Source organism: Octopus sinensis, linkage group LG3, assembly GCF_006345805.1.
Source record: "Octopus sinensis linkage group LG3, ASM634580v1, whole genome shotgun sequence".
In the NCBI taxonomy this organism is placed as follows: domain Eukaryota; kingdom Metazoa; phylum Mollusca; class Cephalopoda; order Octopoda; family Octopodidae; genus Octopus; species Octopus sinensis.
Genome location: NC_042999.1, coordinates 22026347 through 22049146, shown reverse-complemented (window position 1 = coordinate 22049146; position 22800 = coordinate 22026347). Strand labels below are relative to the sequence as shown.

General features: G+C 39.7%; 1 protein-coding gene across 1 annotated transcript in view; it reads left to right on the top strand.

Moving 5' to 3' along the window:
• Positions 1-17002: 17002 nt before the first annotated feature.
• LOC115209413 overlaps positions 17003-22800 on the top strand; it is a 56822-nt gene continuing 51024 nt past the window's right edge. Inside the window, exon 1 of the mRNA XM_029777822.2 lies at positions 17003-17309. The gene's annotated coding sequence lies outside the window, so the exon portion shown is untranslated. The remainder of the gene's footprint in view (positions 17310-22800) is intronic.

Sequence of the window (22800 nt, the reverse complement as noted above, 5' to 3'; positions counted from 1 at the left end):
GTCAATTTACATCTAGCCCAGTACGCAACTGGTACTTATTTTTTCGACCTCTAAAAGGATGAAAGGCAAAGCTGATTTTAGTGAAATTTGAATTCGGAACGTAAATCCCGACAAAATGCCGCTACGCATTTTGTCCGGCGTGCTAACGATTCTGCCTCCTTGCCGCCTTAGCATCTGTGAAATAATATACCAATTATGTACTGTAGTCGTTATATTCGACTAAAATATACAACATAAGAAGGCGGAGTGGCTGTGTGGTAAGTAGCTTGCTTACCAGCCATATGGTTCTGGGTTCAGTCCTACTGTGTGGCACTTTGGGCAAGTGTTTTCTATTATAGTCTCGGGCCGACCAAAACCTTGTGAGTGGCTTTGGTAGACAGAAACTGAAATAAGCCCGTGATATGTGTGTGTGTGTGTGTGTGTGTGTGTGTGTGTTTGTGTGTCTCTCTCCTTCCACCATCGCCTGACAACCGATGGTGGTGCGTTTATGTCCCCGTAACTTAGCGGTTCGGCAAAAAAGACCGATAGAATAAGTACTAGGCTTACAGAGAATAAGTCTTGGGTTCGATTTGCTCGACTAAAGGTGGTGCGCTAGTATGGCCACAGACAAATGACTGAAATAAATAAAAGAGTGTTTCTTTCTCTCTTATTCCTGGTCTTGTGCTGCTGACTTGGTTGTTGGTATTTATAGTTTTGTGGTCTTTAACGTAAATAGAAAGAAAAAAAAACGAATTCAAAGAAAACAATTCACTCAAAAAAACCCGCAAAAAAACAAAACAAAAATAACAAAGTGTATGCTACAAATAAAAGTAACGGATGAAAACGTTACATGAAAAGTGTCAGATGTGACAACACACACGCAAATATATATATACATATATATAGGGAGAATTCACAAAAGAAACCCCAAAAGACAAAGAAAGGTGGTGTAGACAACAAATAGATGTATTAGGATAACACTCAGGAAGTGAAAATGACTTTAACGTTTCGAGCTTACGCTCTTCCACAGAAAGGAACACAGAAAGAAACAAAGAGAGAAAATAAAGAATGTGTAGTGGCTAGAGAGAAAAATTTCGGAGCACCCCACCCCGAAAAAGAAAGGAAAAAAAAATTCTTAAGAAAATGTTGCGGGAAAGAAACTCACCGCAACTAGTCAGAAGCGAAAACCACAAAGGACAGAATGCCATAGGAAAAAAAAAGTGGCATGAAAAAAAAGGTACAGAAATATTCCACTGGAAATAGAAGCATATGTAAAATAGCATACATAAAGTTACGGGATAAAACGGAGAGAGAAAAAGCACAGGAAAATAAGGCTTAGAAGCAACAACGAAAAAAAAAAGCATAAGAGAAAAACTTATAAAAACGTCGCCGGAAAAAGCCAGAGGAAAATATAATGATAAAAAAAATCACTGATAAATGTTATAGAGGAAAAAAATCAGAGGAATACCTCAAAGGAAAACTTCAGTAAAGACTGATTGATGTGTGTTTTTTGTTTCATTGTTTTAAGATATTCAATTGAACGTGATTTTTTTTGTCTCGTTCGTATAATATACTGTTATATTAATTACGTTGTCATTGTCTGTAAGTAATGTATTGTCAGTTAATCAGACTTATTTCATTACTTTAACAATTATGTTGTTTAAATGAGATGTGACGTATTATTATTATTATTATTATTATTATTCTGTTTGTTTTTTTTTCTGTGAGTTTGTTTCGGAACCAAAATTGTAATTCCAGTGGCAGGCGTGGGTATATGGTTAAGACGATCTGTTTGCTCTCTAGTAGTTTCGGGTTCAGTCCCAATGTGCGGCATCTTGGGCAAGTGTCTTCTACTATAGCCCCGAGTCGACAAATGCTTGGTCAATGAATTTGGTTGGCGAAAACTGCGTAAAAGTCCGTCGCATATAAATGCATAAGTACACACACATAAACACACACTCACTCACACACACACACACACACACACACACACACGTATGTGCGTTTTTGTGTTTGTTTCTCACCACTGCTGGTTTGTTTACGTCTCCGTTACTTAGCGGTGGACCCCCATCACCGTTTGATGTTTAAAAACTAGTTTTATAGAAACTTCTTTCAAAATTTTCCATTTTGCTTTCCACACATGAACTTATGTAGGTAGAACTATGCAAAATGTTAGAGAAAGGGACCCAGTTGTTTCTTGCAATAACTACCTGCAGTTAAGCAAAACTTTTTTCAGGGGGGCTTAAAATACTGTTACTCTTTTACTCTTTAACTCTTTTACTTGTTTCAGTCATGTGACGGTGGCCATGCTGGAGCACCACCTTTAGTCGAGCAAATCAACCCCAGGACTTATTCTTTGTAAGCCTAGTACTTATTCTATCGCTCACTTTTGCCGAACCGCTAAGTTACGGGGACGAAACGCACCAGCATCGTTTGTCAAGCGATGTTGGGGGGACAAACACAGACACACAAACATATACACACATGCATATATATACATATATACGACGGGCTTCCGTCTACCAAATCCACTCACAAGGCTTTGGTCGGCCCGAGGCTATAGAAGAAGACACTTGCCCAAGGTGCCATGCAATGGGACTGAATCCGGAACCATGTGGTTCGTAAGCAAGCTACTTACCACTGTTGTGGATCCACAATTTACTATTTTGTTGCGTGGACCCCACCCCAAATCTTTTATGGATCCCCATGGATCATATGGAACCCGGTTGAAAACTACTGGATTATATTTAAAGTCATTCCTGGTAGTCGTGGTAGAACATCGCGCAAAAATGCTGTTGTCTTCTTCTTCTTCTTCTTCTTCCAATCAGGACTCATGCCTTTAGCCACAAAGAATAATCTCTAATTCAAGCCTACTCTAAGCTACTGAGTATGCATGTGGCAACTTGAAGATTCACGCACCACACGCGATAGACTGGCGGTTGCACGGGCGCGAAAGCTATGTTGTTATACTCATTCCGTAAACAGTGGATTTTAACGGGTGGAGAGCTGAATCATCCTGGGGGTACAGAGGATTCACAATCTAGACTAGGGTCTGAAAGTTTACCACACCATAGTGGGTTACACCATGGTTCCTCTGCTTTGTGGCAGAAGTAGGAAGAAAGAGTGTGAGAAAGTTGTGGTGAAAGAGTACAGCGGGGTTCGCCACAACGCCACACCGGAGCCTCGTGGAGCTTAGGCATTTTTGCTCAATAAACACTTACAGTGCCTTGTCTGGGAATCGAAACATCGTTCTTACGACCGCGAGTCCGCTGCCTTAACCACTGGACCATTGCGCCTCCACAGCTGTTGTGATTGCGTCCTGCGTTCAAACACGTCAAGATAAAATTTTCTTTCTTTATTATGACATCAATCTAAATTAAAGTACTACAAGCAATTGTAATTTTTTAACCTATGTTATAAATCATAATTATTACCTAATTATTACATTTACACATACCTGCTGACCTGCTAAACTATCATCTTACACGTTTACCTCCTAATCTTTACCATCTGCTAACATTAAAGTTTCTTATGTGATTAAAATCTTCTGGGTTTTTTTTCTTTTGTTTTGCTATCAAACAAAATAAGCGACTAAGTCGTTCGTTAGGATATACACACTTCTCTGTTGAGTTAACATGTGTTGACATTAACGAGAATTTACCTGTGAACATGTTGACAGAAGCAACAGTTTCTTGGGCAAATCAAACAGGTGTCGCCTATGTCGTTTAGTTGTTTACCTTGTTTCAATGTTGCATCTCTTACGTTTAAAAAGTATGTACTGCTTCGGACAGTATGTAATTATATAGCAATGTATGTACATATGTATGTACTTATATGTGTGTGACTGTGCGTGTCTGCGTCTATGTGTAAATATGTAGAACTACATATCTATCTATCTATCTATCTATCTATCTATCTATCTATCTATCTATCTATCTATCTATCTATCTATCTATCTATCTGTCTGTCTGTCTGTCTGTCTGTCTATCTATATATCTATCTATCTACCTACCTATCTGTCTGTCTGTCTGTCTATCTGTCTGTCTGTTTATCTATCTATCTATCTATCTATCTATCTATCTATCTATCTATCTATCTGTCTGTCTGTCTGTCTGTCTGTCTGTCTGTCTATCTATCTATCTATCTATCTATCTATCTATCTATCTGTCTGTCTGTCTGTCTTTCTTTCTTTCTTTCTTTCTTTCTATCTATCTATCTATCTATCTATCTATCTATCCATGTATCTATCTACCTTGCTAGATATGATACATATATGTACATATACATAGGTGCCACGAAAGGGGAGGAGAGGTTCAGCCGATAAATAGGTCATACATACTGGAGGGCTAAGGAGGGGCCCATAAAATATCTGACCCCTCTTTGCCTGTTTGATTTTCGAAAAGATTCCCCAATCTTAACTGGGCCCGAAAGTAGTCATATTTCGCCTTCTAAAATTTCTCTTTTGGGGCTCTCATTCATGCATAAATACACGCACGCTCACACACAGGGAAGGAAGCACTCCGTCGGTTACGACGACGAGGGTTCCGGTTGATCCGATCAACGGAACAGCCTGCTCGTGAAATTAACGTGTAAGTGGCTGAGCACTCCACAGACACGTGTACCCTTAACGTAGTTCTCGGGGATATTCAGCATGACACAGAGAGTGACATGGCCGGCCCCTTGAAATACAGGTACAACAGAAACAGGAAGTAAGAGTGAGAGAAAGTTGTGGTGAAACAGTACAGCAGGGATCACCACCATCCCTGCCCGAGCCTCGTGGAGCGTTAGGTGTTTTCGCTCAATAAACACTCACAACGCCCGGTCTGGGAATCGAAACCGCGATCCTATGACCGCGAGTCCGCTGCCCTAACCACTGGGCCATTGTGCCTCCGCTCACACACGCACACGCACACCCGCTGCTAATTAATAATCTACCGAATTATTCTGTAGAGAATTAGACTATTATGAATTAAATGTTAGCAACAGAAGCAGCCTTTGTAATGAAGAACATTCGACCTAACTTGGGTGTTATTTATAACGCCGTAGACTGCGATAAATTTTCCGAGAAATCATCTTGTGTGGACGACAGATGCTATAAATTGCAGATAATCGGTTGATAAAATTTTGTCAACACCGGTAGATGGCACTGTTGTATCTAGTGATTTCACAGCAAATTGCGGATCATCAACAACAGGCAACCGAACATCGAATATCAGATCGAAAATCAGTGAAAATGATAATATTTAACTATGGCTAAAACGTCAGTGATGTTATAAAAGCCGGCGGGCTGTGTATAAACTAGCTATTAGCAATAGATTGCTACAGTTAATTCGATTAACTTCGTTGAGAGAGTAAAATATTACGAACCGTATAAAACAGCGTGCTGACTGACCGTAAAGAGCTTTTGTCCCATTTCATACAGCCTGTTCAGATATTAGTGTCAGCTGACAAAAAGAGTTAAATGAACTCGATAGAAGTTCTATTATACAGCCCTACTTATGTTCTGAATTCAAATTCCGACAAAGTCGGCTTTGCTTTTCATTTTTTCGGGGTCGATAAATTAAGTACCAAATCGACTGGCACCCTCCCCCCAAAATTCGGGCCTTGTGCCTAGAGTAGAAGAGATTATACTGCGCTGCAAATACAACATCTAAATGTACAAGAAACTTGTTCCAGAACTTAGAAAGTTTGAGACACCTAGGCAGAAATTTTAATATAACAGACCCAATAGAGGACCTAAACCCATGTAAGCCGTACCTATTGCTTAAAGATCATAGAAATAATTTTGTAGAGAAGCCCTATGAAAAGTGAATTGGGTACAACCGGTAGGAATATATTAAAAGGCAGCTATACCAGGGAAGCTACTTACCGAAGACAATGGAACTGCCCTTACGTTATTCAGTAATATTCTGAATAAGGCAAATTGTATACATGTACCCGTTTGGCATCCTCTCCAGGGAATTGGTCCTCTGGTCTTTGAACTTCGGAAAATTCAGCAGCGTGAAAACTGATGATGATGCTAACATAATCTTAAATACACGATGCATTAGTAATAACTCTTTGTGGGTAAAGAAGAATTGGTTTCAAACCTTGGCACAGGGCCTGCAAGTTCGGGGGTGGGGTAAGTCGATTACATTAACACCAGTCCTCAACAGGTACTTAATTTATCGATCCTGAAATGGATGCAAGGTAAAGTCGATCTCAGCGGAATTTGAACTCAGAACGGACGAAATGCTGCTAAACATTTTACCCGGCATGCTAACGATTCTGCTAGCTCGCCGCCAAATTACCATGGGTAAAGAAGAATTGAAATGAGCTTTTTGACGTCTATTCGGGTAGTTACAATGGTGTGGATGCGTGTAACCTAGTTGGTTTGTTCTTAGGGCTATACAGAGATAATGGACTAGGCATAGCCGTCAAAATAAACGGAGGCACAAAATCACTAGTGACCGAAAATTATGATGAGTATACTCAGGCAATTATCTGGTCTTAAACCCACAGTTAATACCAAGCTTATGTGCAGCTTATATTTCAGATATCTCTCCATGTATGCGCAGGAGTGGCTATGTGGTAAGAAGCTTGCTTACCAACCACATGGTTCCGGGTTCATTCCCATTGCGTGGCACCTTGGGCAAGTGTCTTCTATAGTAGCCTCGGGCTGACCAAAGCCTTGTGAGTGGATTTGGTACATAGAAACTGAAAGAAGCCCGTCGTATATATGTATATATATATATGTATGTGTGTATATGTTTGTGTGTCTGTTTGTCCCCTCAACATCGCTTGACAAACGATGCTGGTGCGTTTGCGTCCCCGTAACTTAGCGGCTCGGCAAAAGTAAACGATAGAATAAGTACTAGGCTTACAGAGAATAAGTCCTGGGGTCGATCTGCTTGACTAAAGACGGTGTTCCAGCATGGCCGCAGTCAAATGACTGAAACAAGTAAAAGAGTAGAGTAAAAGAGTATGTAGTATTGTCACTAATATCGGCGATACGTTGTCATTGCTTACGCAATAGGCTATACCACCTCTAAATTTATAATCTAATTTTCACAGAACTTGCCACATTGTAATCTGTAGAATCACAAACCTGCTATTGCTAGCTATCGGTTACACCATTTCCATAACACAAAATAGAGCTTCTATTCTTAAAAAGAATCTTAAGATCGAAAATTTCCATCTGATCGTCTTGAAGAACTCAGTGGATAATTCAATCCTGAATATACCATCCAGTATGAAAATCTACTTTTTAATCTTTTACTTGTTTCAGTCATTTGACTGTGGCCATACTGGAGCACCGCCTTTAGTCGAGCAAATCGACCCAGGACTTATTCTTTGTAAGCCTAGTACTTATTCTATCGGTCTCTTTTTGCCGAACCGCTAAGTTAGGTGAACGTAAACACACCAGCATCAGTTGTCAAGCGATGTTCGGGGGAACAAACAGACACACAAACACACACACACACACACACACATACACACACATATATATATATATATATATATATATATACATATATACGATGGGCGTCTTTCAGTTTCCGTCTACCAAATCACTCACAGGGCTTTGGTCGGCCCGAGGCTATAGTAGAAGACACTTGCTCAAAGTGCCACGCAGTGGGACTGAACCCGGAACCATGTGGTTCGTAAGCAATCTACTTACCACACAGCTACTCCTACGCCTAATTGATGTGAATGCTATAATAATAATTAATTAATTTTAATTACATATCTACTTGTTATCTGCTGGCCAAAGACTAAAAAGAAACACAATGTATGTATTTGACAATCTTTCTGGTTGTGTTTTCTGTTTTTGTAACGGGAGAGAAAAATTTCGTTGGCGAAAGGATTTGAAAAAACCTGATTGATTGAGCGAAGGATTGAAGAATGAACTGGCTAAATGATTAACCAATTCACTAATAATTTCAAATTTTGGTACAAGGAGGGCATTTGGGGAGGGGGTAGTGGTAAGCCAACTGGATCGATCCTAACCCTCTACTGGTATTTAATTTATCGATGTATAAAGGACAGGATCGATAAAGACAACATTGACTTCAACGGAATTTGAACACAGAACGCAAGAAACACTGCAAAGAATTTTTTCTGTCGCTGTAACAGCTCGCGATCTTAACCAACTGAAAAATAATGATCCTTTGTACAATAAGCATAAGACCTAAAATTTGGGGGAGTGCGATAGTCGATTAGATCGACCCCAGTATACAACTGGTACTCATTTTATCGATTTGGAAAGAATGAAAGGTAAAGTCGATCGCAGCGGAATTTGAACTCGGAAACGTAAATGCAGACGAAATGCCGCTAAACATTTTGGCGTGCGGGCTAGCGATTCTGCCAGCTCTCCGTGTTCAATTGACTCATAATAATCCTTTCTCTAAGAAGCACAAAACCTGAGATTTTGGGTGTGTGGACTAGTCGATTACATCGATCCCAGTGCTGGTACTTACCTTATCGACCCCAAAAGGGTGAAAGGCGAAGTCGACCTCGGTGGAATTTGAATTCAGAACGTAGTGACGGGTGAAAGGCTGCTAAGCGTTTTGCCTAGTATAAAAGATGGGCTACAGCAACTATTCTGCTCAGTACCACAGATTTGCTTGTCAGTTGTTTGACTTTAATCAGTTGAGCATGTCCCTTAGTGGCTGACAATATGTGCATCTCTGCTCACGAGTAGAAGTAGTGGGGGAGCATCATAGCAATGTATTGAGAGGAATTCTTTGGGGTTTGAATTATTTATCTCTAGAAATATGGGTGTTTCGTTCCTCATCTTTAAAACAAACCTTATTCAGGGATCTTTTGAGCAGGATGGGCCAATCAACCTGAAGGAAATTCCAACTGGGCCTTACCTGCAAGTTCATGCGCTGTTTATCATGATATGAGACTATCATGTCCCGCACATATGGTTGGGAAGCATGTGCCTAGTGTACCCTTATCAGACGGGTAGTCATGATGGGTATATTGGGCTTCGTATATTTGTACCGCAGTGTCACTTTGATGGCATGCGCTGCTCTCCCACCCAATAATAATGATAAAAATAATAACAATAATAATAATAATAATAATAATAATAATAATAATAATAATAATAATAATAATAATAATAATAATAATAATGATAATAATAATAAAGGAAGTGAAACAGAAACATTGCGTCTGTTTATTATTAGTCTTATGATCTCGTCATCCTGCGAAATGAAAATTTGCCTGAATTTAGTATACCACGGCAATTCGCTCTTCAGTCAGCGGATAAAGACACCTTTCCTCATTTCATGTACTAGACATGTCACTTGGGTCAATAAGTTTACACTGCAAGTTTAGCAAACTGCATTTTCCTACACAGACAGACGGACAGCCTTTCATTAAGACTTGGTTTGTGAGCGCTGGGTTTTCTCTTTACTTTACACCTAAAAGGAAGTGTATACACGATACACTTCATGACAGAACATCAATATTAATCTTACGGGAAGTAATCTATTTTCGTGTTATTGGTTTCGCATTTTACACATATATACACACCCACATACATACACACTCACTCACACACACACACATACACACACACACACACATATATATACATACATACATACATACATACATACATACTTACATATATACATACATACAAACATACACACTCACACGCACACATATATATATTCATGTATATATATTATATATGGATGTATGATGTATGTATATATATATAACGTATTTGGATGTATATATATATATATATATATATATATATATATATATATATATATATATATATATATATATATATATATATGCATGTATGTATCTGTATGTGTGAATGTGCACTCGTGTGTGTGTGGTACATACATATATATGTATATGTACGTGTTTGACTTTGGCTTGGCGTTGTGAGAGTATGATCCACATTCTGTAATATAACCAGACTCTGCCAAAGATTGCATATGTTCTATATCCGTTATCGCTGTTTATTCACAATAATTAAATAGTTATGTTAATGATAACATATTGAGGAAAACATATTTTTGCGGTAGTGGTGTGGAAATAAATATTAGTCAATATCATATTGATGTTACTGGAATGTGTGACGGTTTAGCAGAGTCGTTAGTGCGCCGAACAAATTTATTCTCCGTCGTTTAAGCTTTCCTCCAGTTCGTATCACATGATGTCAATTTCTGTTTTCTTTTCTCTTTGTGGGGGTCGAAAAAATAAGTGTTTTTGATAGCCCAGAAGCAGTGGGCTGGCAGAGTATGTTAGGCAATCGAGAAGACATCTTATTTCTTTATTGCCCACAAGGGGTTAAATATAGAGGGGACAAACAAGGACAGACAAAGGGATTAAGTCAATTACATCAACCCCAGTACGTAACTGGTATTTAATTTACCGACCCCGAAAGGATGAAAGGCAAAGTCAACTTCGGCGGAATTTGAACTCAGAACGTAACGGCAGACGAAATACTTATTCCTTTACTACCCACAAGGGGCTAAACACAGAGAGGACAAACAAGGACAGACAAACGGATTAAGTCGATTATATCGACACAGTGCGTAACTGGTACTTAATTTATCGACCCTGAAAGGATGAAAGGCAAAATCGACCTCGGCGGAATTTGAACTCAGAACGTAACGGCAGACGAAATACCTATTCCTTTACAACCCACAGGAGGCCAAACACAGAGAGGACAAACAAGGACAGACAAACGGATTAAAACGATTATATCGACCCCAGGGCGTAACTGGTACTTTATTTATCGACTCCGAAAGGACGAATGGCAAAGTCGACCGCGAAGACATCTGGTGCATATAGTCGTGTGCTTTGCACTTCAGTTTCAAATCTCGCCGAAGTCACGTTTTCATTTATTTCAGAGTGGACCAATAAATGAAGTCCTAAATTTTGTGTGTTCTTTAATCGTAGTCTTAATTCATCGAAGGTTCAACATCACCGACTGGCCCTTGTATGCCCATAAGCTGAGTTCAATTTTTTTAAAGAAGCAATAGAAGCCGAATTTTCATGATAATTTCCTCGCTGTCGCCCGTTAGTCTCGGACACCTTGAAAGGTCATGAATCCCACTCTTATATCCTTCACTAAGTGGTAAAACGTGTACTTATCATGTTTTGATCTTTTTAGACCTCCTTAACAAAGCGTAGACTAATCTGACTGTAGACACACCGCCACCATCACCACCACCACAACCACCACCACCACCACTAGCAGCATCAGCACCATCACCCGCACCAAGAACAACTGCACAACCACTATTATTATCACTACTATCACTAAACTGAAGTACTGATATAACCGTCAATTATTAAATCTTTTATCATTTACTTCATCGAGTCATTTGACTGCGACCATGCTAAAGCAGCTCCTTCAGGGAATATTTACCTTTTGACGTACAGATTTCAAAAAATAATTTTTTGTAACTAAACACTTTCAAACTTCGGACACTGGTAGAATGTGTCATATAAAACATCTTTTACTCTTAGCATTTTTGAGAAAAACTTATATTTGCGAAGTTATTTCGCGTTAAAGTTGTAGTATTTCAGTAATTTCAACCAATCAATGACGTGTATTCAGCTGAATAAAATTACTGCCGTTGTTTGTCAACAAGAACTTCTGGCGGTGTATATTTTGTTTGTCACTGTGCAAAGACAATCCGACACACACATGTATGTATGTATGTATGTATGTATGTATGTATGTATGTATGTATGTATGTATGTATGTATGTTTGTATGTATGTATGTATGTATGTATTATTGAGGCTACGAGCTGGAAGAATCGTTAGCACGCCGGGCAAAAAGGCTAAGCGGCATTGATGTGATTGACTTAATCCCTTTGTATGTCCTTGTTTGTCCCCTCTATATTTAACCCCTTGTGGGCAATAAAGAAATAAGATGTCTTCTCGATTGCCTAACATACTCTGCCAGCCTACTGCTTCTGGGCTCTCAAAACACTTATCTATCTTTGCGTTCTGAGTTTAAATTCCGCCGAGGTTGATTTTGCCTTTCATCCTTCAGGGTCGATAAAATAAGTGCCAGCTGAATACTAGGGTCGATGTTGTGCCAGAATTTGCAAAATATGAATGCTAAATCTATCTTCCGTTTCCTTTGTCAATTATATATATATGAGAATTTTTTGCGTAGTAAGCTAAAAAAAACAAGGTTGTATAGATATTAGAGCATTTCTATCTATAAATTCTCTAATATCTATACAGTCATGGTTTTTTTTATCCTATTACGCAAAAAATTCTTATATACAACGTTGAACCTTTTATTCGCAATATTACCGAATCTGGAACTTAACTATGGTCTGTCTATAGCACTTATTGAGCATTACCTGATACCTTTGGGTCTCAATGACACCATTATCTCTTATATATATATATAATACTTTTTATCTTATATTAAACTGTTTAATACTTTTTGATAGTTATATATATTTAAAAATAAATAAATAAATAAATAAATAAAAATAATATATATATATATAAATTAATAATTTAAAATTTTTAACTTTAAATTTAAATAATTTAAATTTTGAATTTTATATTTTATATATTTTGTATATTATATTAATTAATTTTATTTCTATGTTTTGGTTTATGTTTTTCACTGTTTCATTTGACTAATAGTGGTTTTATCTATAATTTAATTTATATATATATATATATATATATATGTATATATATATATATATATATATCCCCTGCAGCACTTAATTTATCTGCTTTATGACAACCACTTATATCGCCACCACCATCTCATCAACAACCATCATCTCTACTATTCATGTCACCACCAACACTGACAATACCACTATCTGTAACATCAACAACAATAATAACAGTGTTATACTCAAGAACACCGCCATCATCACTACTAACAGCAACACCACCGCCGCTACATTTACCGTCACTATGCCCACCAATAACGCCTGAATATTGCCATCACCAGCACCACCAGTACCACCAGCACCACCACCTGCATCAACTGTACCATGACCATCACCAACAGCCCCACCACCAATACCCCTATTCTTAACACTAATTTCACTATCTATATAACCTTCATAATAACGCCACCAAAGCAGCCTTCATTTTAACCACTGCCAGCACCACTACCACCGGCAACAGCAGCAGCACCGCCACCCCCACTATCACCACCACCACGACCACCACGACCACCACCACCATCTCCACCATCACTGCAGATTATTTAACGCTTGGGGTGTAATTTTCATTATTTGAACCTTTTTTGTTAATTTTTGATCCACTACATTTTGTACTTCTTTTACCCTCGTTTACTTGCTTCGTTCATTGGAATGCGGCCATGATTGGGAACGGCCTGGATGGGATTATTTGAACAGCTCAACCCCAGTACTTAAGTCTGGAATTTATTTTTTCATCTCTTTTGCCAAAGTGCTAATTTACAAGGACGTACACAAACAAACACCGGTGTCATGCGGTGATGTGTGTTTGAGTGTAAAAGGTTGGGGTGAAACACAAAGATACGCACTTAAACTGGTACTCCATCGCTTAGAACGAGGAGTATTGCAGTTGATCCGATCAACAGAACAGCTCGATCGTGAATATGCCTGAGCACTCCACAAACACGAGTATCCTCAACGAAGTTCTCCGGGCACAACGTTTAACAGCTGTGTGGACCGGAGCAATGCGAAATAAAGAATCTTGCTGAAGGATACAACGTACTGTCGGGAATCGAACTCATGACCGTGCGATCATGAGCACCCTGACGACAACGCTACTCGCCTTCACAAAGACACACATTTAAGCACAGACATACAAATATAAATCTATTACCCGTTCAAATACGTCAGCGGGCCCTTCACTGCATTTCGTCATGGAGAAATATTCTCGCTGTGGACGAACAAAGTCTAAACACTCTATGGTCAGTTCAAAGCGCACTCAGCCCAGGTCGATGGATGCATGCGCTTCGAAGTAGTTATCTTCGTAACAGCTATGAATACTGGACAGAGAACTTATTCCGAAATAACATTGGTCCACATTATTAAAATCCAATCGAAATATTCTGGCTGGTGATGCTCGTTCATAGCAAAATGTGGATGAGAAGCGTTGGGCAGTGACTGAGATGAATATATACTTGTTACTACTTCAAATATCTTTAAGACATATTCGAACCTGCGAGGAGGCGATTCACTGCATTTTGTTAGCATTTTGTTTACAGCGAGGAATTTTATGCGAGACAAAATAATGACCGGCCTGTTTCACATATATTTGAACTGGTAACAATCACTGCGTAATGTTTCCTTATCATTCATACATACGTACTTACACACACACGCACACATACACACACACAAATATATGTGCGTTTATGTATTGATTGATGTATAAATGTATGTATACATGTATGACTTATGATGCCATACGTTTACTGTACAGACTCAGATGTAATTATTTCTCCAAATGAATCGCACTCCATACTCAAGGCTCTGATGAAGCTAGAAGGTGTTACTCAGGCGCTGAACTATGAGTGTACTGCATCTTTTAACAGAAACACTTGTAAGCTATTAATAGTTATCGCCAAACTAATATGGCAGTCCATAAATATAAGACTAAAGCTGTCGCTGATTAGCTCCAAGAGGCCATCACCTCTAGCTAGCTATATGACACACGAACCTGCGTCCATTACAACCTTCGAACAGGGGAGGTCAGCCGCTTCACCGTGCTGGTCAGAGATCGGTAGCTACACCTGCTGGGTCTGACTACGCTGCATTGATAAAGGCAACAACCCTGAAACATGTCTACAGATGTCTGACCAGCAAGGTGAAGCGGCTGACCTCCCCTGTTCGAAGGTTGTAATGGACGCAGGTTCGTGTGTCATATAGCTAGCTAGAGGCGATGGCCTCTTGGAGCTAATCAGCGACAGCTTTAGTCTTATATTTATGGACTGCCATATTAGTTTGGCGATAACTATTAACATCCAGTAACGCTGCCGTAATCTCCTTTAGAGAGACTTAGTAATTTTAATATTTCTATTATACTTGTAAGCTAATGATCCTCATAAGATAATCACTTATATCTGGTGTGTGTGTGTGTGTATGTGTATAAGTGGGCTTGCACATAGTTTCCTACAACCTAATTCATATTTACCATAAGACATTGATGTGGCCGGCGTTACAGTAAAAGAAATCTGCCCAAAGTGCCGCACTGTGGCACTGTTCCAAATCCAGGCGCTTGTCAGCCTAGCTTCCTCAACACATACCTACACATTGAGCACACAACGCGTGTATTTTTCTTTAGATTTAAAAATTTTTTGATATTTCATTTTTAACAAGGGATAATTCCAATGTTTACAAAAGTGATCTCGTGGCATGAAATCTCTTAAAATCTAATTCGTTATTGCACATAAATAACCTTGAAAAATACAAAACAAAACAAACCAAAAAAAGCAGTCACGTTTTGTGGTGCCTTCATACGCTTATGGCACATTCTCCCTCTTTCTTCTCTTATTCTTTTGCTGTCCGTTTCGTATCCATTCCGATCTGCTTCTGTCTGTCATCCCCAAGAATGCTTACACGTTCCCACCTGTTTGCTCACGTTGCCTTTCTCCACAACTCCATCCACACACTTAAGTACATAAATCCACAGACCCTAGACAAGCATCCTGTCTCACACGAACGACTAGATACACGTACACGCATGCGCACATATATTCACACGCCGAGATTTTGTACTTTGTACGATCTGTATATCTATCAACTCTCCAACTCTTTCTCTCTCTCTCTCTCTCTTTCTATAGCGATTCCTAAAGAGATATACCTAGATAAATAGAAAGATAATAGATACATAGATAGATAGATAGAGAGAGAGAGAGAAAGAGAGAGAGAAAGAGGGTGTGTATGCACACACACAAACACACGTATGTGTATACATATATTCTTTACGCTTTTGTTTCAGCCATTTGACTGTGGCCATGCTGGAGCACCGCCTTTAGTCGAGCAAATCGACCTCAGGACTTATACTTTGTAAGCATAGTACTTATTTTATCGGTCTCTTTTGCCGAACTGCTAAGTTACGGGGACGTAAACACACCAGCATATTGGGTGGGTGGGGGACAAACACAGACACACACACAAAACACACACACACACACATACACACACACACACACACACACACACATATATATATATGTGTGTGTATGTGTGTGTTATATATATATATACGACGGGCTTCTTTCAGTTTCCGTTTATCAAATCCACTCACAAGGCTTGGTCGGCCCGAGGCTATAGTAGAAGACAGCTGCCCATGGTGCCACGCAGTGGGACTGAACCCGGAACCATGTGGCTAGCAAGCAACCTACTTACCACATATCCACTCCTGCGACTACATATGCATAAATTCTCACACACACAGGCGTGTGTGCCCCATCGCGTGCGCTCTCACACGAACACACGCATAGTAAAAGTCGTTTATTGTGATCAATTTGGTACACAACACCATCGCTGAAAATGACTGGCTGATAACAATAAGCAAATAAAAAAGTTTAGGATCCATGAATTTCGACGAAAATAACAGGGCGCTAATAACATTATCCGTGATTATAATAAGCGGCTTCCACTATAAATATTTCATTATCTCTCTCTCATATATGCAACCTCGCTACCCCTCACGCCCGCACACCGCTTACACAAGCGCATAGTAAGGTTATGAGTAATTTGTTACTCCCTATATGTATATATATATATGTATATATATATATACATACACATACACATATGTGTGTTTATGCATACACATACACACACACGTTCACACACACACATTGCTAATACACATTGTAAGTTTACTATCGTATACTGCAAATTTACATAATTGTCCCTCCTCCCTCTATCCCTCTCACACACTTTCCTATGTTCTCTCACTCTCTCTGTCTTCCCTCTCTTACGCACATATAGTCCCTTACCCATTCTACCGTCACTAAAATACACACACACACACACCAAAGCACACATACATACACATACGCTCCTACCTTCCAGTACCACCACTCTGCGCTACCCACGTGACCTTTGTCACACAAGCTAATCAACTTTTAGTGGACGAGGAGAAATAGAAAGAGAGAGAGAGAGACAGACAGACAGAGTGGGTCAAAGAACTTACGACGCTGAAAAAACCACCTTACGTGGTTCTGTGGTGCTCATTACACCGTGTGTGTGAGTGCGTGAATATACCATATTATATATACATATTATATATACATATATTTTATACCAACAAAGTTTACTGGATTTGTGCGTAACACTGAATAAGGAATTTTAATTTTATTTTCATCAGGTATTCCGTCTCCTTACATTATCTTCGTTTTGTCTTTACCGCATATTATTATTATTATTATTATTATATATGTATACTCTTTCTCTTTTACTCTTTTACTTACTTGTTTCAGTCATTTGACTGCGGCCATGCTGGAGCACCGCCTTTAGTCGAGCAAATCGACCCCGGGACTTATTCTTTTTGTAAGCCCAGTACTTATTCTATCGTCGGTCTCTTTTGCCGAACCGCTAAGTGACGGGGACGTAAACACACCAGCATCGGTTGTTAAGCAATGCTAGGGGGACAAACACAGACACACACATACATATATATATACATATATACGACAGGCTTCTTTCAGTTTCCGTCTACCAAATCCACTCACAAGGCATTGGTCGGCCCGGGACTATAGCAGAAGACACTCGCCCAAGATGCCACGCAGTGGGACTGAACCCGGAACCATGTGGTTGGTTAGCAAGCTACTTACCACACAGCCACTCCTGTATGTATATAAACATGCATATGCATTCTTACTTATATTATACATACGGGCATATGTTTGCATCTATTCGTTTAATAATGATTTCATTTATTTGCCACAAGGTGCGAAGGACGGGTGCAATGTTGGATAAAATAAATGCCTGTGTTATTCAAATTCGTTTGTCGAGGTCTCTGTTTCTCTGTAGAAACATTTGTCCTTGATTCTTCGTGGAACCGATAAAATCCGAGTTGTAATTGTTATGTATTGCAAGTCGGTTCAGTAACTTCTACATCTTGAACCTATAGACTCGGTTCGACCAAAGCCTTGTGAGTGGAATTGGTAGACGGAAACTGAAAGAAGCCCGTCGTATATATATATATATATATATATATATATATATGTGTGTGTGTGTGTGTGTTCCTCCTACCGCATGTCAGCCGGTGTTGGTGTGTTTACAACCCCGTAACTTAGCAGTTCGGTCAAACAAAGGGGGACCTGTAGAATAAGTATTAAGTTAAAAAAAAACAAAACGCCCAAGGGTCGATTTGTTCGGCTAAAATCCTTCATGTTGGTGCACGATAAAAGTTAAAAATGGATATATACATACATGTATATATTCTTTTATTAGTTTCAGTCATTTGACTGGGCCTTGAAGGTTTGGGTTTTTTTTTTATTCGAGCGAATCGACCCCAGTACTTCTGTTTTTAAAGCCTGGTACTTGTTCTATCAGACTCTTAGGCCGAGTCATTACGTCACGGGGACGTAAATGCACCAACACCGATTGTCAAGCGGTGACGGGTGGTGGGGACAGGCACATACTTACACACACACACACACACACATATGATACAGACGATGGGTTTCTTTCAGTTTCCGACGACCAAATCCACTCAGAAGGCCTTCGGCAGCCCTAGGCTATACTAGAAGACACTTACCCAAGGTGCCACTCAGTAGGACTGAACCCAGAACTATGTAGTTGGGAAGCAAGCTTATTAACACACCTGCGCCTACACACACACACACACACAGTTACTCATTTGTACGTGACAGTCAGTCTGGAACGCTGTTGATCAGCGTTTTGCTCTCTCAGGTTTGAACTGGCGATTTTATAAATTTTACTTTACTGTCGCCAGTCTAAGGACTTGCAGGGCCATATACCCCGGTTTCCAATGCATTTAGTGACCGAGATCATAATGTTCCCATTGAATGGAGCCCCAGTCCGACACAGGGTTCTTCATTTATAGCTTAGTGGCCTGTAGCAACGTGAGAATACAACGTACTGCCCAGTACTGGTATGGAAACCGCGATCTTGCGGACGTGAGTACAGCATCTTAACCACTAGACCACGTGCCTTTACTTATATAAACAAGAAACCATCTTATTCAGCTGTTCCTTGTATCGGGGTCGTTACTCTCTAACATAAGTAAATACAGCGAATTGAAACACTTCGATCAACATGTAATTGTTTCAATATACAGATCGAAGATCCTGAACTCACGTGACTCTATCCTATTCGTATTTTGTATGCAGAAAACAAGCCTGAGATAACTAGATAACTATTGCTGCTTAACCGAATGTTGCAAATGTTTATAATTGCTATTTAGATACTGATATTTAAAAATAACTATTTCTTTTTTTTTTACGTAACTGAAGGTATTTTCCTAACTTTACCAACAGGAGTTATTCCTCTTGAATTTTGCTGCGTCATCACTTCGTTTGTTCTGTGCTGGTAAATGAAAGCATGTGGGAAGGGGATTTGTTGTTCTCGTTTTATGTAAATATCTGATATGATTCGTTAACACGCACGCATACATACTTACTGAATGGTGAAGGAAGCAGAGGAAACAGAATGAAAAGAATTAATAAAAAAATGTCTTTGTTGTCCAACCATTTGGTCTCGGGTTCAGTCCTACTACGTGGCACTCGCAACTAAGCACTTCGTCCAAAAGACACCTATATAACACGTACCAGGTGAAAAACAAAATAAGTACTGCGGTCGATTTATGGAACTACATTCTTTAAGGCGGTACCCCAGGATGGCATTTTAGCTTATAAAATACTCTCACATTGAACTGGGGCCCAAAGCTTGTAGAGTAGCAATATGGGGCATTAAATAAGGAGGCGTGCTGGCAGAAACGTTAGCACACCGGGCGAAATGCATAGCCGTATTTCGTCTGCCGTTACGTTCTGAGTTCAAATTCCGCCGAGGTCGACTTTGCCTTTCGTCCTTTCGGGGTCGATTAAATAAGTACCAGTTACGCACTGGGGTTGATATAATGGACTTAATCCGTTTGTCTGTCCTTGTTTGTCCTCTCTGTGTTTAACCCCTTGTGGGTAGTAAAGAAATGGGTATTTCCTCTGTCTTTACGTTCTGAGTTCAAATTCCGCCGAGGTCGACTTTGCTTTTCATCCTTTCGGGGTTGATAAATTAAGTACCAGTTGCGTACTGGTGTCGGTCTAATCGACTGGCTCCCACCCACAAAATTTCAGGCCTTGTGCCTAGAGTAGAAAAGATTATTATTAAGGCAACAAGTCGTCGATAATTTCTGAGTTCAAATTCCGCCGAGGTCGACTTTACTTTTCAGCCTTTCGGGGTCGATAAAATAAGTACCAGTTGAACACCGGGGTCGATGTAATCGACTTATCCTCACCTCCCTCAAGCTGCCCTTCTGGCAAAAAAATTTAATAATTATTATGGTGACAAGCTGGCAGAACTGTTAACACGCCGAGCAAGAGTTGACAGCTGAGCAGCATTTCGTCCGTCTGTACGTTCTGAGTTCAATTTCCGCCCAGGTCGGCTTTGCCTTTCATCTTTTCGAGGTCGATAAAATATGTGCTAGTAGCGCACTGAGGTCGATGCAATCGGCTAGCCTCCTCTCCTATAATTTCAAGCCATATTCCAATATGTGAAACGGTTATTTTTACCAACCCAGAACTTAGTCCTTGGATTATCCAGGGTTAGGGCAGGCGGAGAGATTGTCACAGGAAAAGTCAAATCAACAATTGATGCAATGTTTTTGGGTTTCATTGTTTCTATTAGAGATTTTGAACAGAACGAGATCTTTGTTGACATACATGGCATTCCATTTCATAAATTATGGTTTCAATTTATGCAAGTCATGCAATTTAAACTAATGAGCAAATATTTTAATTATTTTGTCATATTTAAATGAAATACTATATTTTTTTTCTGTGGCCTTTTTTACGTTTTTATTTACGTTCACTGACTCGGATATCACAGGGATCTGAACGTGGGCTTTCTAGCTTTAGGTACTACTTAAGAAGAATGGTCTCGGTGCGCGCACTCGTGTACTCGCGCACCCGCGCTAGCTAGTCGTGACTAGTCGATCCTTGCTTTGTGTTTTTCTGTTTTATTTACTTTGTTTAAAAAAAATATTTACTTTGTGTAAAAAAATTATTTATTTTGTGTTTTATTTACTTTGCTAGGTAGTCGTTGTAGGATCGACTTTTCACGACTAGCTAGCGCGGATGCGCGAGTACGCGAGTGCGCGCACCGGGACCATTCTTGTTAAGTAGTACCCTAGCTTTATATATATCTCAACTCGGAAAAAGGCCTAACATTCAGAATGAGTGATTAGTTGACTAACATGATGTCACTTATTTCTCGGTCTCGGAATGCTGACGGTTAATAATCGACCCTAACAGGAAATAAATCTAGAACAAACAGGATATAATTACAGATTTACTATCCACCACTTACGCTAAATATTGGTTTCAAATTTTGGCACAAGGCCAGCAATTTCAGAGGAGACGTAAGTCGATTACATCAACCCCAGTGCATAGCTGGTACTTATTTTATCGAACCCGAAAGGTAGAATGGCAAATTCGACCTCGGTGGAATTTGAACTCAGGAGTTCAGTAAAGAGCGATAAAATGCTGCTGAGTATTTGTCTGGTATATTCTTTTTCTCTTTTACTTGTTTCAGTCATTTGACTGTGGCCATGCTGGGGCAACTCCTTTAGTCGAACAAACACAGACACACAAACACATACATATATACGACGAGCTTCTTTCAGTTTCCGTCTACCAAATCCACTCACAAGGCTTTGGTCGGACCGAGGCTATAGTAGAAGACATTTGCCCAAGGTGCCACGCAGTGGGACTAAACCCTGACCCATGTAGTTCGTAAGCAAGCTACTTACCACACAGCCACTATCTTACAGGGAGATGGAGGGGTGAAAGACGACTGGCTTACACACAGTTTCCGTCTGCCAAACCATTCACAAAACGTTAATTGGATCGGGGCTATAAGAGAAGACACGTGCCCAATGTGCCGCGCAGTGAGACAGAACTGGAAACCAGGTGATTGAAAAGAGGGCTTCTTAGCCATACAACCATGCCTACGCCTATGGTGTACGTATATTTTCGTTTTTAATAAACGCGTACACTCACACACATACGCACACACATACGCACACACATACGCACACACAAACACACAAACACACACACACACACACACATACACACACACATTATATAATTAGCGTGTGAGTAAACAGAGATAAAGAAAGGTAACTCTGAATTTCAAAATCAGTTTAAACGGGGAGGAAAATGTAACAATTGCCCCTCTTGAATCTATTTTTAATCTGACATTTCGAAAATCCTACAACGTATCAAACAGTAACCTTTCACTTTGCTGATTCAGCAATGTCGTTTCCCTTTCCCCCCCATGTCATCCAGTGTATCAGCATCACAGTTTGTTTCTTTTTCCTTTTTGGGGGGACATTTTCCACTTATTGTAACCAGCGTTCAAATATTTGTTAGCATACGGTGCCAGAACTCTATCCTGTTATATCTCCTGTATTTTTTCATGTCATTGCTGATCAGTGGTGGCTCGTAGATAAAATTAGTGGGGGTGCGGCTTCGGAAAATTTTGGGGGTGTTGTTTTAATATTGTATAAAAGGCGTAGGAGTGGCTGTGTGGTAAGTAGCTTGCTTACCAACCACATGGTTCCGGGTTCAGTCCCACTGCGTGGCACCTTGGGCAAGTGTCTTCTACTATAGTCA